Source organism: Varroa destructor, unplaced genomic scaffold (assembly GCF_002443255.2).
Source record: "Varroa destructor unplaced genomic scaffold, Vdes_3.0 BEIS01000006.1, whole genome shotgun sequence".
NCBI lineage: Eukaryota > Metazoa > Arthropoda > Arachnida > Mesostigmata > Varroidae > Varroa > Varroa destructor.
In genome coordinates this window covers 16,051,944-16,066,800 of record NW_019211459.1, presented here as the reverse complement: position 1 = coordinate 16,066,800, position 14,857 = coordinate 16,051,944, and the positions used below count along the sequence as shown (strand labels likewise).

Below are 14,857 nucleotides of genomic sequence, written 5' to 3'. Positions count from 1 at the left end.
TATATATATAGTGTATATATATATATATATACACTAAGGAAATTAAGTGAAGCAGACTTGAGTTGACCAAAAAAAGAATAGCAGAGAGTAGATGAAATGGACAGGAGAGCTTAGTCTGAGCTGTAGTTTTTCGTCTCTTTTTTTATAAATCGCGACAGATTAAGATTTCTTTTATATAGAATTTTATGCCAATAGCCTGCCGAATATAACACAACGTTATGTAGTGCTTCTGATCCACGGTTTATAATACCAATAATAATAGAATCGTAAACGTAGATTAACCATACTATCGGAAGAAGGCAAAGGCAGCGCCTTTGTGGCTAGGCGAGCAGAGGCTACTGGGTGGGACCTTTGAAAACCATCCATAGCTCTTTACCGCTTCAGTAAAACCGTGTTCCTGCAGTATCATCCAATAATGATGGACATACTAAATAAGTGTACCGTGCGCCTTGGACGAACCTTATATTAAGCACCTCAGGCAGACAAGGCAAAATTTGTTTTTTTACTCTACACATATGACAATGACAGAGGATCTTCAGTGAAAAAAAAAAAGCAAGGTCCCCTCTTTTGGCACAGAGAGATGATGTACACTATTTTCTCGATGATAATGATAACAATAATATCGAAGGCTCATAGAGCCTGAAACGCGAACACCAACTCTGCTCTGGTCTTGATAAACACCTCCGCGAACTTTGTGAAATGATCGACGTTAAGTTAAATGCCCCGAAACTTGAAAATGCAGCGGACGAGAAAACAGAAACGCAACAAGCTTCCTCTATCATGACTTGCGGAATCCCGCGAAATGTGACCAATATACATTGTAGCGGTTCCATATGATGAGGAATCACTTCTATGGGGCTTCGAAGCAGTAGCGCTTGAACAACCAGCTATCTGAAATCAGCGGCGGTAACACAAAGACAACCTTAAGGCTTGCATCAGCGTCAGTCAACACACGAGAAGATATTTGCATATACCAAAAACTGTCTACGAGAGAAGGCAAAGAGATTTACAAATGAACAATATAAGCTACTCTATTGAGAAACAAAGCGGTAAAAGAGATAGAGCGTTTACATGGTAGGTAAAAAAATCCTGCGCGCCGAGAAGTTAACCAGAGAGAGTAGCAGGCCAGTTTCAGGAAGGAAGACGAAAATACTGAAGCCCTGTGGAGAAACCGCTTAGCAGCGTTGCGGTGCCTAGCGAAAAACGGTGAAATAGCACGTGAACGTTGGACGAAAATAAACGGGAGTAAACAGATACTTTCTGCAGAAAAGCGAACAGAATACGAGAGGGTACACATTAGTAGAAAAGGGCACAACGCCATCAGCTGAAAGAAAGCAGAACCGATCCAGAATGGGTAATTGTAGTGACGATGGTAATAATGATCATAACGTCAATAATAATAAAAATAATACCTTAATTAGCACGTGAAGCAAATACGCGTGAATTTACAGTCGTACGACTAAGCTGATGATGATAGCGAAGAGTTGAAGAAATCAATTAAAAAAAAAAAAAGAAAGAACGATGAATGCGAATCGGATAAACGCAAGGAGGAAAAGCCTGGATGAAAGGCATATGATGTACGAAGCGGGCTTCCCTGAACGCGATCAACTATATTTTATGCTAGTCATTATGAAGATATTACTACGCAAACAGAGGACGGTAATAGCGACGACAGATAAACACAAAATGGCATTGGCGACGACGACGACAACAACAACAACAACAATGAAAATCCGTCATCATAATCATCATCGTCATCGCCGACATCATTATCATCATTGTCGTCGGCTGAAACTAGGAAAACAACAATGCGATGATGATGATGATGATGACGATAATGTAAAAGATAAGAATAATAAAAACAATAGTGATGATGGGTTCGTAGACTATACGACACAAGCTAACAGATAGCGTAGCGATTAGATAGATAGTTGACAAGCAAAGCATAAGATCATACGAAGTGATTAGAAATCCAACTGTGGTTCAGAGTAGACAGAACGAGAAGATCAAAAGATAACGAGCCGTATGCATAAACGACGCGATAGAAAAAAAAAAAAATGTAGAGACGAGTCACTGCTGTATGGCTGATGATGCATGTTTGCGAACGAACTATTGTATGTGGGCATGTGCGTGTGTGGATGTTCTAATGAACACTGAATTAGAACTGTATCAATGTGAACAACCTCCAAATGAGAAAAAAAATACCGTGAACATTTGATCGAACTCTAATTAGTGGCAAAAAGCGGTGGATGAAACGAGGATCAAGTTATATATGGATTAAGTACCATAGAATCAATGAACACTTACTTAGATACAAAACAGGCCGAGTCTAGAGTGTCACTACCGCTGTTGCTGTGTTTCCTCTTCACTGTTGGCCTGAAGAAGGGACCTTATTCTGTACCGGCGATCCATAGGGGGTCAGGCCCGAGCATATGATAAGATAAGACGTTAGGAATAGGCCAATCTGGGTCATTTGTCTATCGTTGCAAAGGACGATTTTCGGAAAGTCTACGTGCTGCAAGCTGAAACCTATAGTTGCTAAGCCTTATTTCAAACATGTTCGCGAGACTATTTATTGATGACGATTGGAAGCCGATCGTCGTCACCCCGAGACAGTGAGACGGGTTGAGTAGTGTTGTTACACTATGAAATCAAACAGAACCATGTTAGACAGTCGTTAACAAACACGCTTATTACACATGTGTTTTTTTTTTTCAATTTTGTGTTTATACACTTGTACAGAATGGTTGGGTCGCTCCGCAGACATATTTAAGCTAGCAACGATTATGGCGCGATACGCTTTCCTCGACGTACCGATCTTTCCGGCGTACCGACATAATTACCTATCACAACGGAAACATCTACAAAAATGTAATTAACCAGTGACACCGACCGAACGGGTTGTCTCCAAAAGGTTATATTGCAGTGATCTTATTGTCCCAAAAATGACATTTTAGTTTACTTATTTGGACGATTGAGTCTACGTATGTTATTCATATCTCGCTGTATCTTTCGCTTGTACTGGGCATCAATGTCTTTTTGTTGTTGTGAATATCCTGCTATTGATTTGTACATTCATTACACACTAAACTATTGTTAAATGTTGCTTTTTTTACATCTTAATTTTGTTTTAATTGATTTACTTATTTGTCGGTCATAGCTGTCGTAGCCGACCCGTCTCGCTCGCGAATTGGACACATCGATGAGCGTACTGTAGTTTGGTCGACCCCTCCCCCCCCCCCCCCCCCCCTGTCATGGCGCAGTGATAACTGAGGGATGTGTGAGGTTTGAATTCTTGCCGTACACATATTTCGTCGATTCGTTCTCGTTTCGAGAAGTTGTAACCGATCTGAAACAATGCCTAACGTCGACAGTGGTAGTAGTAGTAGTAGTAGATCTAAGACATGACTGTCGCACGGTAGTAGCTCGGTGTGACAGTAGCAACGCTCTCTGCCATCTTATTTATTAAATCCATCCGCTTGCTGACAAGGCTAGTAAATGTATATTGATATCGAGAATTTAGCCCTGCGTGGTCCGTTTTGCCTTTACAGTCAAACGGCACGAAACGACTAGCGTCTGATAGGATAGCGAAAGAGGAGCGGCAGCGTGAAACTAACTAAACCAAAAAATTTCGAAAGACCAGACGATCAATTCAATGATAAAATGTACCGTTAGCTAGTAATAAGGCGAGTACACAAATGATAATACTAATAACGATCATGATAATAATAGTGTTATCACTTGATTCGTTTTTTTGTTTTTTTTTTTTTTGTTTTTTTTTCCCCCGCTGCATGTATATAGATATATTTATATTTAGACACGATACATATATTCCGAAAGTAAGCAGCAATGATAAATACAGAAATCGAGTCACGTGAGCAAAAGACGCCGTACAGTTATGGCAGCAACAGCAGTACACAACAAACCACAAACAGACAACTAGAAAATGAACAACTGAATAAATAACACACCGCTGGGGTATATATATATATATATAGCATTACTATTTAGTAATAACGAAAGATAAAGAAGAAGACAGATTACTATTGCTATAAAAATATATAGTTATATATATATATATATATATATATATATATATATATATATACATACGAGAAATATTGAAGCAAATAATTTAGTGAACGGAACACTACGTAACTATAAATCATAGAGAATAAAGCGATTTCCGGGAACGTGATTGAAATACGTATGATTACTAGAAACAAGACAGAGGAGCGATATGGGGCTGGCGAGGCGAGATTGTGATGGGATACGTGTGAGAGGAATATGTCACGAGAACAGAATAGGACATAGACGGACTCAATCGGACCGATGTGTAGATAAGCGGACGCACACACAAGTTAAATGGCATTAAGCAGTAACGATGACGGTAGCGGTTAGTAGCAAAAATTTGATATTAATCATGATTGGTTTGAATGTACTGACAGATAGTAGTAATCCGATGATTCAACTAAAAAACTCGCTAAAATAATAACATGCACATTCAGTCTGTATGGATGTCGATGAGTTCGTGCTTTATTTCGAAATTTTAGAAGAAAAAGGAAAAATACCGCTGAGAAAGGGGCCAAAGCAGTGAAACGATGAGTGCGAAAATGGTAAAGATGGTTTTGTTTGTAATCAGTAAGTTGGTAACTGGGACCGCTAAAAGTTGCCGCAGACAAGCGCCCATTCATGTCGTAAGATACGATTGCTAGCGTCTAAAACGAAAAGTCCGATCGACAAGTTGAAATCGAAACAGAATATTCTCCCGTTGCGCTTCGCTACGTGAATCTGCTGTATATTTGAGATGTAGACCTTTGTTGACATTTTTTTTTCTAAACATTGACTTGTATAACTTTATTGGTGATTTATATTACAATAGACACATCTATTACAAGCATGCTAAGCCATTGTACCATCGATATATATATATATATATAATCATCCATTAATTGTGGCTATCCACGTACAGAGTATTGCTTGAATGATTATGTTGTGAGCAAACAAATGAAAGAGCTTCTTGTGAGGGTCTTCTCGAGTTCTAAGTTATTACTACCTATTAAGCACAAGTTGTATTTGGTTCCTTATACGCAATGCTTTTGCGCTATTCTGTAGAAAAAGAACGATCTACAGAGCTATTAGGAAGAAAATGATATATAGTTAACTGCTAACTGAGACTTGGACATAGTCCGGCGAGTATACATGTGAGGAGCAATTTTAACACTTGAAACGAACAGACGACGCGTAGAATAAACGTAAACAAATTGAGGTTTTTTCTAGCTCCATCAACCTGCTCTTGCTCTGTGAATTCCCTTTTCGAGATTGGGATAACAAACTGTGGTATAAGATGACTATGCCCAGAGAGAAACAAATATAGTTTTAGTCTTACGTATTTGATTAATTTTCATCTTCTTTATGCTTTAAACAATCGAAGTAATGAAATATAGTTAAAATCGGCACAAAATTCCGCAAAGCTTCAAATTAGTATTGGAAAAAGGGTATTTTGCGTATCTTCAAGTCTAACCCTTCTTGGTTTCAAAAGGCGCTCTATTCAGCCGTCGCTCTTTCCTATAGAAACGTTCTGCAGAAGTTCGAGACGTCCGGGTCAATAATCATGTCAACCGTCTATTGATTAATTGCAACATTATTTATCCTTTTCTAAGAAAGTTTTCGTATACAAATGTTTATCGCTTCCTCCTCTCTCTCTCTTTCTCTGATGATTTTGATCTTGCTCTGCAGTTGTAATAAAAACATAGCCCCATGAGCGCCGAATGGAGTTATGGCAACAGCATTGTGACAGGTACAGATTGATACCAATATGAGCAGACAAATCGAACAATAATGATAGCGAAAACGGAGCTTCACTATAAGCTTACAGCCACAGCTGCAGTGGTAACAATTGAATGTGAGAAGCTGGTAGCCGATAGTGTGAAGGAGATGTTGGAGATTGCAGAGAAAACAATATAACGCATTAATATAATATATACTGTGACAAACAAAAGAGGGGAATATACAAATAATCGCACACGCACGCATAAACACACAAAAAGATAAAGTATGAGACACGCAAACATGCAGTTCATCATCCGACGAGACATACGCCGATTTTTCACGCTGGTAAATAAACGAAAAAAAGATATATATAAAGAAATAAAGACGAAATACCTATCGATCAATAAGATATCACTGAGTACTTATTTTTCGTTTATCACAGTATTATGCGTCGAGACAATAGTAATGGCAATTTCTAATCTAACGAAGAATACTGCCTTACTCAAATTCTAGGAATAAATTAAAACTCAGGTATTGACGTTCACACTAAACGGTTTTCCCTGATCTCTTTTTCCAGTTAATATATTTTTTCTGTTTTGCCACAGATCGTCGGACTCAGTACCGAAGGACTTGTTCAGTCAGTCGGTTCTTAACTATCAAGTGCCTTGCCAGGTGAATCTCGTTGTCCAGTGATCGATAAGAATAGCAATGGCTTCACGTTTGAAAATCGTAAGCAGAAAAAACCTTTATGTTTGCGCAGGGCGATTTTTACGGCCGTCATGAGCGGTTTCCTATTGTCCTACAGAAGAGTGATTTTGCTTTCTATTCGTTTTGCTTGCTCCATACAATTAGGCTATACACAGATCGTTTTTACTATCTCTTTTTTTTTTTTCTATTATTTTAAAGTCTTTAATACCCTTCCAGTCCGATTAGAGGTAAATAATCCTTAATCTTTCTAGAATAGAGATTAGGCATTACTCCAGACTTACGACGTACCCTCCCGACCCACCAATTCGTTTCTTTGTTTCATATTGACCTAAAAACCCCATTTTTGGTCGTCCATAAGCACCTTAAGTAAGATCCTGTCACTGTGGCTGCATATCGCACAGTGCGGATTGCAATATTAAGAGAAAATATGAAGCTGTTCACTCAGAAACTACCCTTCACTTGATTTATAGGGCACCTAGACTTTTAGTAAACGCTACATAAAATGTTTTTGCTCAGTCATGCATAATACTGCACTTAATATATTCACCCAGTACTATTCGAAGATGTCCTAAGCTTCATTGGCAGCTCTCTGGTCTTGACAGAAAAAGAAAGACCCGAAAAGCTTTATTATAATATGTGCACAAAGGTAAACTTTTCTTAGTCGTAATAGGCTGACGCTGACTACAAGTGATTTTTATTTTTGGTACTAAAGACATAACAAAACTTACATGAATTTTTCGGGTCGGAACGGAACCTCTAAGAACATCGAATTTAAAATCGAATTTTCCACCGAACTTTGCGAAACATTCTTCGTACGCGCGGATTGACGTTGTTACAGTTAGTGTTCCAGTGGTCCTAATCGGGATCTTTTTCTGAGCTTTCAATATATTTCGTAAGCTGGAACACCTGGCCCAGGTCATAATGTTGCACACAGACCTTGTGGAATAACTGTCTGTCAATCACACAACCTAACGTGGTTATCCCACTAGAGAGCCCACCAGCGGTTCACTCAAGTGTAAAAACAGTGAATAAAATATGGCAATTTCCATGTTATCTAGATAGAGAGGCCGATATACATAACTGACATAACTCCCCAAGCTACGTATAAAATCATAATACAGGACCAATTTTTCTATTTAAGGAACAACAGGCATTTTATGGTACAAAAACAAATAAAAAATGAGTCTTTTCCAGCATTTGCTGAGCTCAATCTGGTATAATCGATACACTCTCTTGTTCTAGTAATTCTTGTTTTATTCAACACGCTGCAAAAGGGTGAAAGGGGGCCACTTGATGACTATGACCAAGTCATCGGGGCAAAAATAAATTGTTAGCTCTTTCTGTTTATCATACATATTGTACGAAGGATCAGACTTTCGACTTATGAGCTTTTCGACGCCCTTTCATGTGGGAAGAATTCTCGATGAGTCTAATGTACAGAACTCCTTAAATTATTGATCAGATTTATCTGAAAACGAGTGTCAGTGTGCCACGACGACAAGCAGTTCGGCCGACATAATAGGCGCAAAATGTTTAGGTTAGAAAAGCGTGACTCGATGAACTGTGAACGGCTTGATATGATATGTGCATTGTTATGAGGAATCTTAGTTCTCTGGAGACGGCATATCCAAACGGACTACTGCGGCGACTATAATTTATAACGAGAAACTGAGCTAGGAAAAGGGCTTAAGTTAACTGATAAGATAACTGATGCTGTTGCAAATGTCACGTCTGCTTGTTTCATCCGCTCCGCCACACTAGGAAACTATGATATTATATTTGTTTATTTGTGCTAGTGTAGTCAAGGTTCGATCATGTACTTACGTATTTTTACTATAAGTCTACGAGTGCTGTTTGGGACCCAAAATTCCGTTTTTTAGATCAGGCGTAATAAAGACAGGTCTTCTGAAGGCTTCTAATTGATGGCTGAGAATTTTCAAGGCAATGTTATTGTATATGTACCAGTTCTAAAATGTACGGCACCTGTAGGTACTCATGACTTTAGAATTGAAGTTAGCCTGACGTCGAACTTATTAATAGAACTAAAAATAATCTAACTGTTAACATCTACACACAGACTAGATTTTGTTATTTCTAACGAAAAAAAGAGCTGCGTGCTATGCATGCTCTCATATGCTGCGTGCTATGCAAACATCTATTGACGTGCCATCCTCTATAAAAGTTGATTAATTCGTTTAACTACGTATACTATTCCATGCATTTTGACTTCAAAGATATGCTGATCTATATCCTTCTCCCAGGTCCTTTATGGATGCTCCCAGTTATTAGTTAAGGTGGAGTGTGGTCAACTTTTTTATGAAGGCCGCGCTATGCAAACCTACGCACATGAGCACACGACGCCTCGTAATTGTCACTGGCTCCCTTACAGTTAAGCTTAAGAAACTACCCGCCATCTTTTGTTTGGGGCTCGTTTCTGATTACTGTAATTACTGTCATCAAATCTAAAGTTGCTGTTTACAAATCTGAATCCCAGTGACACACACATGTTGCTTAACTTACTTTTCTTTGTTCTGTCCGCCCTTAGAGTTTTTTGTAATTGCAGCGATTCGTTCTACTGTCGGCTACATGACGTCCCTCACAACCATTCATCGCAGCCCGAACAGCAGCGCCAGCAATGGCCACTGAGTGTATAGTTTTAGCTACTGTGATTCAGGTGGTTGCGTGCCGTGCCACCAAAATGAGGACATAACTTTAGCGTCACCCTACCTCTTTCGAATCGCTATTGCAATGTCCATTGGGAACATCGTGCTCTTTGCAAGACTTGCCACTACTGTCCCCCTCCCTCATTTCCTAATTCCTCTTAGTTTTACTCTCATCCGTTCCCATCCACTGTCCTCAGCTCGCCCGGCTTGTTCGCTCGGTGGGCTGTGCTTCAGGCCTAAGTTCTTCGTCCTTTCCCGCCTGCTTGCGCGCCCCGTAGCTTTACCCTGGTCACGTGATACCACTGGAGAGAGGACTTATTGCCCCCCGTTGGTCCACTCCGAGCCTCCGGCGGCTCAACGGCACAGAGTTGCCCTCTCCTCTCGCAAAGCTCGAGAGAGGTGGATGGTGGTGGATGGTTGATAGGCCCACTGCACTGTGCTGCTATGTAGTACAGTAGTAGCAGTAGTTGTACGGAGAAAGAACGGAACAGCACGGCCTTCCCTGCCGCTTCCGTAGGGGGCAAGCGCCACAAAATAAAATGAGTGGAGCGAACCGATCGCGGTAGTCTGGCTAGAGGAGGTGAGCTGGCTCGAAGCAGTGCCCTAGTCGAAGCGATTTGTGGCGGCAATAGACGACGCTAGAAGTTGTCGAGGTGCTCAAGGCGGCGAGGTCGAGCCCGCTGGCCCTCGTATTACTGACAAGCCACTGAGCAAGCCCTCTGGCGTTCCCGCAAACGTGTCCGCGCCACGGCTGAGTCGTAAAGGGGGTAAGCGCGATGCGAAGAGTGTGTATCTCATCTTCGTTGTGCTGGTGCTCGTGGTCGTGGTGTTTGCCGCGCGAACAGCCACCGCGGCAGGAACAGCGGCAGCGGCAATAGCATCTCCGGTTCTTTTTTGCCTTCCTCCTTCTGATCGTCAAGATTACAGTTAGATTATTTCTAGATTGTGTCACTGCTATCGCTGATGACGGTAGTTGGCGGCTGGGCCAGCGTTGGCCATAGTTGAGACACTGGTAGAGCCCAAAAAGAGGTGACAGTCGTACAGACTCGTTTATTTCCCGATTGAACCACCAAGTAACAGCTGCGTAACAGGCAAGGAAAACAGCGGGCAGACACACAGTGAACAGTGACATCGGCGGGAGCGACATCAGGAGCGACTGCAGTAACTCCTTTCGTGTGGGCGCGTCCGCGAATTGTCTGTGCGACTGTCGCGTCGTAACTGTCGTCGTTGATGGTAAGGAGACAGTGCCTGCGGGGACGACCGCGTTGGTTAACGATCACGGTCGTGCTCTTAGTGAACTGAGAGGAGGCGGCAGTGAGTGAATGAACAAGCAGTGGCAAGCGGAGTCGCGCGAAGTGAGTAATGGGATCGGGTCCACGAGTGGCCGGAGTGGAAGGAGCACCTGGACAGAGTGCGCGACGTTCGAGCGACGGAGGCGGCGGCGACGGTAATAGCAGCAGCGGGAAGTAGTAGTAGTTCCTCGGAGCAGGGCTACCAGAACAACACACGAAAGATTCCAAGCGGAGACCGGGTCGTTTTGCCCCAACCTTCTGTCCTAGTGTTCCGAGAATGAAGCAAGGAATACGGAAGAAAACATGGACGACAGATACGAAGGGAGAAGGCGAGTAAAAGAAAAAGAACTTGCAAAGGAAAACATCTAAAAAACAAATAAATAAACAATGGAGTAATGGTGCTAGAACGAACAAGTTGATTGGCTCATAGACGTATGAACAGAGGAAAAGCAGGAAAGAGGACTAGGGACAGGCCTAAAAACGGCAGCAATAAAGCCAACTAGAAAAGGACCAGGATTTGTCATTCGGAATATTGTTGATGCGTTGAAAGTTACTTGTGAAAGGCTGATATCCATAAGGCAAGTAAAGACAGGCGAGTAGTAATTTGGAACCAGCGCTGCTTTAATAGTTTACAGAATTGCGCGGTCCGTGGTAGAAGTCATAATTTCCATCACTATCGGCCAGAGTGCAATATCATTATCGAATAGTGTCATAATAGTAGCCTGGTGTTATCCTTACTCACTGTTCAACGAGACATAGAAGAAAACCGAAGAAAAGATTTGACGGTATAGCGGAGTACGCGTCAGTGGCTGAGTGTAACGATATGCGTTCGACCTCGCTTGAATCCTTGGCGACCTAATCTTCGCTAGTTAATTCTATTTAGTACAGGCCGTGCTCAAAAGTAATGCTGCAAGCACGATTCGTATAGCGGACTACGAATGGTCATCGTTATCGTTGTCGTCGCCGCCGTCGTCGTCGTCGTAAAACAAAGTGCCAACTAACCCTCAGCGAGCATGCTCCATCGGATTCAACTACTTATCCAACGATCCACAGAGATTCAGGTTAGATATTTATAGTGTTCAGTATATTGCTAGATAGCTATAATTATTCGTTAACATTCTCGAAATTAGTTTTCAAGTATAATTAAGGCAATGAAATAAAATGCAAGTTATGATTAGGAGGAAAGGCTGCCCTATGAAGCAGAATTCATGTAAATTGTTGCTAGGTCGTTTGAGGCCTGTTGGGTGCTAGGTCGAGCTGGTCGGAAATGGGTTTATATTAACTGCTGCAGTTTGTTGAGTCTATTCACGATCGATTTGGGCGACATAGGAAGATACGACAATGAGCAAACAGATGAAATGTGTTTATACAAAAGCTTTTTGGCGGACGCCTGCGTTGAACGTAATGGTAATATGCAGGGCAGCTAGGTGAGAAGTTTTAATAGGAGCAGTTTTTTTTTACGACCTTTCTTTTGGTTCTTCGCCCCTTTCCTTTCCCCGTGACCCACACTCGTTTAAACGCTTCGATATATTCTCTTGCGTTAAACGTAGTTGGCATTGTAGTGCAGTCGTGGTTCTGTTCTGTAGAGTTTTAGGGTCTCTAGAGTCAGCACTGGCCAAGCTTGTCGTTGTTGATGAGGAACGACCGATCCCGCGTGGAGGATAAGTCACGTAGGAAATTGCGTCAGAGAAGTCAAAATTACGCAAAGCTAACCAACGATTATGGACTACCGATCGTCAAGATCACAATTAAATTAAATCTGAAAAAAGATTGCATGGCGCAGTCGATTTTTCCCCAGACAATATGGGCAGCACTTAAAAAGAATCTCAACAATTTCCGATCGTTGATCGCTGGATGACGTACAGCTAATTGTGTGACAAAGCTGATTCCGTCACGTCCAGACGTGATGCAGGACATACATTCGGGTGAAGAATACAGTCTTTTGGCGATTTGGGGGGTTTTCGTTTTACACCTGCACTATGTATGTATTGTGTACATGTGCTAAATCATTCTTGCCCCGCTTTGTATATATGTAAATGCGTGTACGGGAAAGCATGTTATGCGTGACTACGCTAGGACACTGCATCATGCAGAAACTTTGCATGCTACTGACGGTAAGAGAACTGTAGTTTCAGCGTAATTTTAAAACAGCTAACCAGGCTGTAGCATCTAAAGAACTGAGTTTCTGGGCAGCCCGCATCAAATCCGTCAAACGTGTGGACTGTTCGTGTCAGAAAACGTTGTCGGAACAATGTAAACAATGGAGAATCTATTCTCATTGGGTACTCACTTTTCTATTTGATAGATGATATTGATAATACGATGATTTATATTTAATATTGTACAGAACCATAAGAGACTTTACATCTGGGACCTCTAGTTATCTTCGTAAGGTTAGTAAACAAAGGCAACAAAGGAATTCTCACATCCTACAGTTTTGTTTATGTCAGGCAATTGCCATAGATATTTCAACAGATAGAATCTACGAAGGAGAACTTTTTAAGCGTATCTCATTTGTTATAAAAATTATGTTAATTTAAATTAGCTTGTTATTCGAATACCAGTGATCGAACTGGTACGCCCTGTTAAATTGAAACACAAACACTTGGAATTTGAGGAATAAAACACTGTAACTAAAGAATAACGTTGTATTTTTTTTATAAGAATCGGAAGCTGAGTTCTTTTCATTAGACCTCAAAATACCTAAACATCTGCACTGGCCCGGAAACACGAGTTACGCAGCTTTTAAATAATTTACATTAAAAATATTAAAAAAAATAGTGGATACCTTTCTTTTTATATATAATATCATAGGAAATTAGTGGTCTATGCTTCGTTGACCAATCAGCTTATCGTTATTGTAAACACCTTACCATTTATTCGTAAGTGCCATTTGCTATCTATAGTTATATATATATATATATATATATATATAAGTTATATAAGACAAGCACGCATGTTAGCATTACTTGACCATGTGCTATTGAATCTCAATTAGCAGCAATTTTCGATTCGTTGTTTCGTTAATGAGAGAGAACGTAAACCCCTTTTTCATGTTATTATTAAAGGCACCAAGCTACGTATTGAGTGGTCGAGTTGGAAAAACCTCGAAAGACCTTGCAAGCCTTAGGTTGTTAGGTCCATAGCCCACACTAGATGAAAGATTGTATAGGAATAAGGGTAAGCGGTCGTATCGGGTTAGATGCGGCCTTTCACCCCAATCACTACCCGTCCTCGCAGTCCTTTGCACGACAGGGCTATTGATGTTTGCTCAAGGGGACCCTACTATCATGGAATTAGTTACGAACGATGCCTATCATTGCTAAATATTCACATGTAAGCGGATCTAGACAAGCTTCTAAACCTATGTACATATAATTATAACTCCTACTATTATCTCAGAACACAACCTCGCTTCTGCAATGGTCTGCTTCCGAATAATGTGACAACATATTCTACCTCACATCAAGGATTGAAAGTGTTAATACCATTGTGAGAGAATCTGTAGCCGATTTATACATTGTCTAGTAGCGATAGTACCGCTAAATCAATCCTTATTAAATGGCGTCAGTAGCAACGGTGTGGGTATTTATACGGTTTATTTCTATTATTGAGTGATAGAAATTATATAGTTAAGCTGATTCAAAGCAATCAACACTACGATAAACGTTAGTATTGTGAGACGTGGACTTGTTTCTTTGCGTGCCATCGTCTACATTTAGATAAAAGAGCGCTTTGTATCTTATCGAAGATATGCTTCATTTTCAACAGTGTGATTGGGTTCTTGCCCGTTCACCGGTCGGCTAAAAGACGAAGAAGCTCCTCTAAATTTTTCACTCAGTCTAATCGCTCTCCAGATTTCATCATATTGAATCTCCCATAAAGAATATCTGCTGTCTAGTGCCACTTCGCATTTCAGAGCACGGAACAACGAAGGTGGTGTGCTTGACGATGCTGAACATAATCAATCCTAGATGGTTTACTAGGAACTAGAGACTCAATCTAGAATATAGCGTTGTACGCCGCCTCTATATAAAAAAAGATATCCAGAACCTAATGGGTTAATTTTAATTTCCGTTACTATATGTAATTGCGCGCGTTATAATTACAGAAAGTTCTTCCTTAATGATAAACAGGGGAATAAGTAGTGCAGTAAAAACAACGGTGTGACATGGGTGCAGTTAGACGGAAGTTAAGCACCCTAAATGTATTAAGAACATTTTTTCTAGACTATTGAATTTATACGATATAAACGCGGATTCAAACCGCATATAAGTCAAATTAAGTTTGCTTGTTCTTATTTAATGCCGTTATCTTCACGGAATTATTCTAGGAGTTTCAGATAGAGCGATCTCTACAATGGTAAACATCAAGGAACTAATGTTCCTCTAGGCAAGTAACGAGTCAAGCGCAGTTAGAGCA

At 40.7% G+C, this 14,857-nt stretch overlaps 1 protein-coding gene across 4 annotated transcripts in view; it reads left to right on the top strand.

The window, feature by feature from the left end:
- The window catches only part of LOC111252523 (rho guanine nucleotide exchange factor 10-like protein), a 41,226-nt gene extending 30,395 nt beyond the window's left edge, over positions 1–10,831 (top strand). For 3 of the 4 annotated variants that reach the window (XR_015329657.1, XR_015329656.1, XR_015329654.1), the window contains 2 exons: positions 6,378–6,501; positions 9,026–10,831. The gene's annotated coding sequence lies outside the window, so the exon portion shown is untranslated. The remainder of the gene's footprint in view (positions 1–6,377; positions 6,502–9,025) is intronic. The other variant, XR_002674255.2, reaches the window with a different exon arrangement.
- Positions 10,832–14,857: the final 4,026 nt, after the last annotated feature.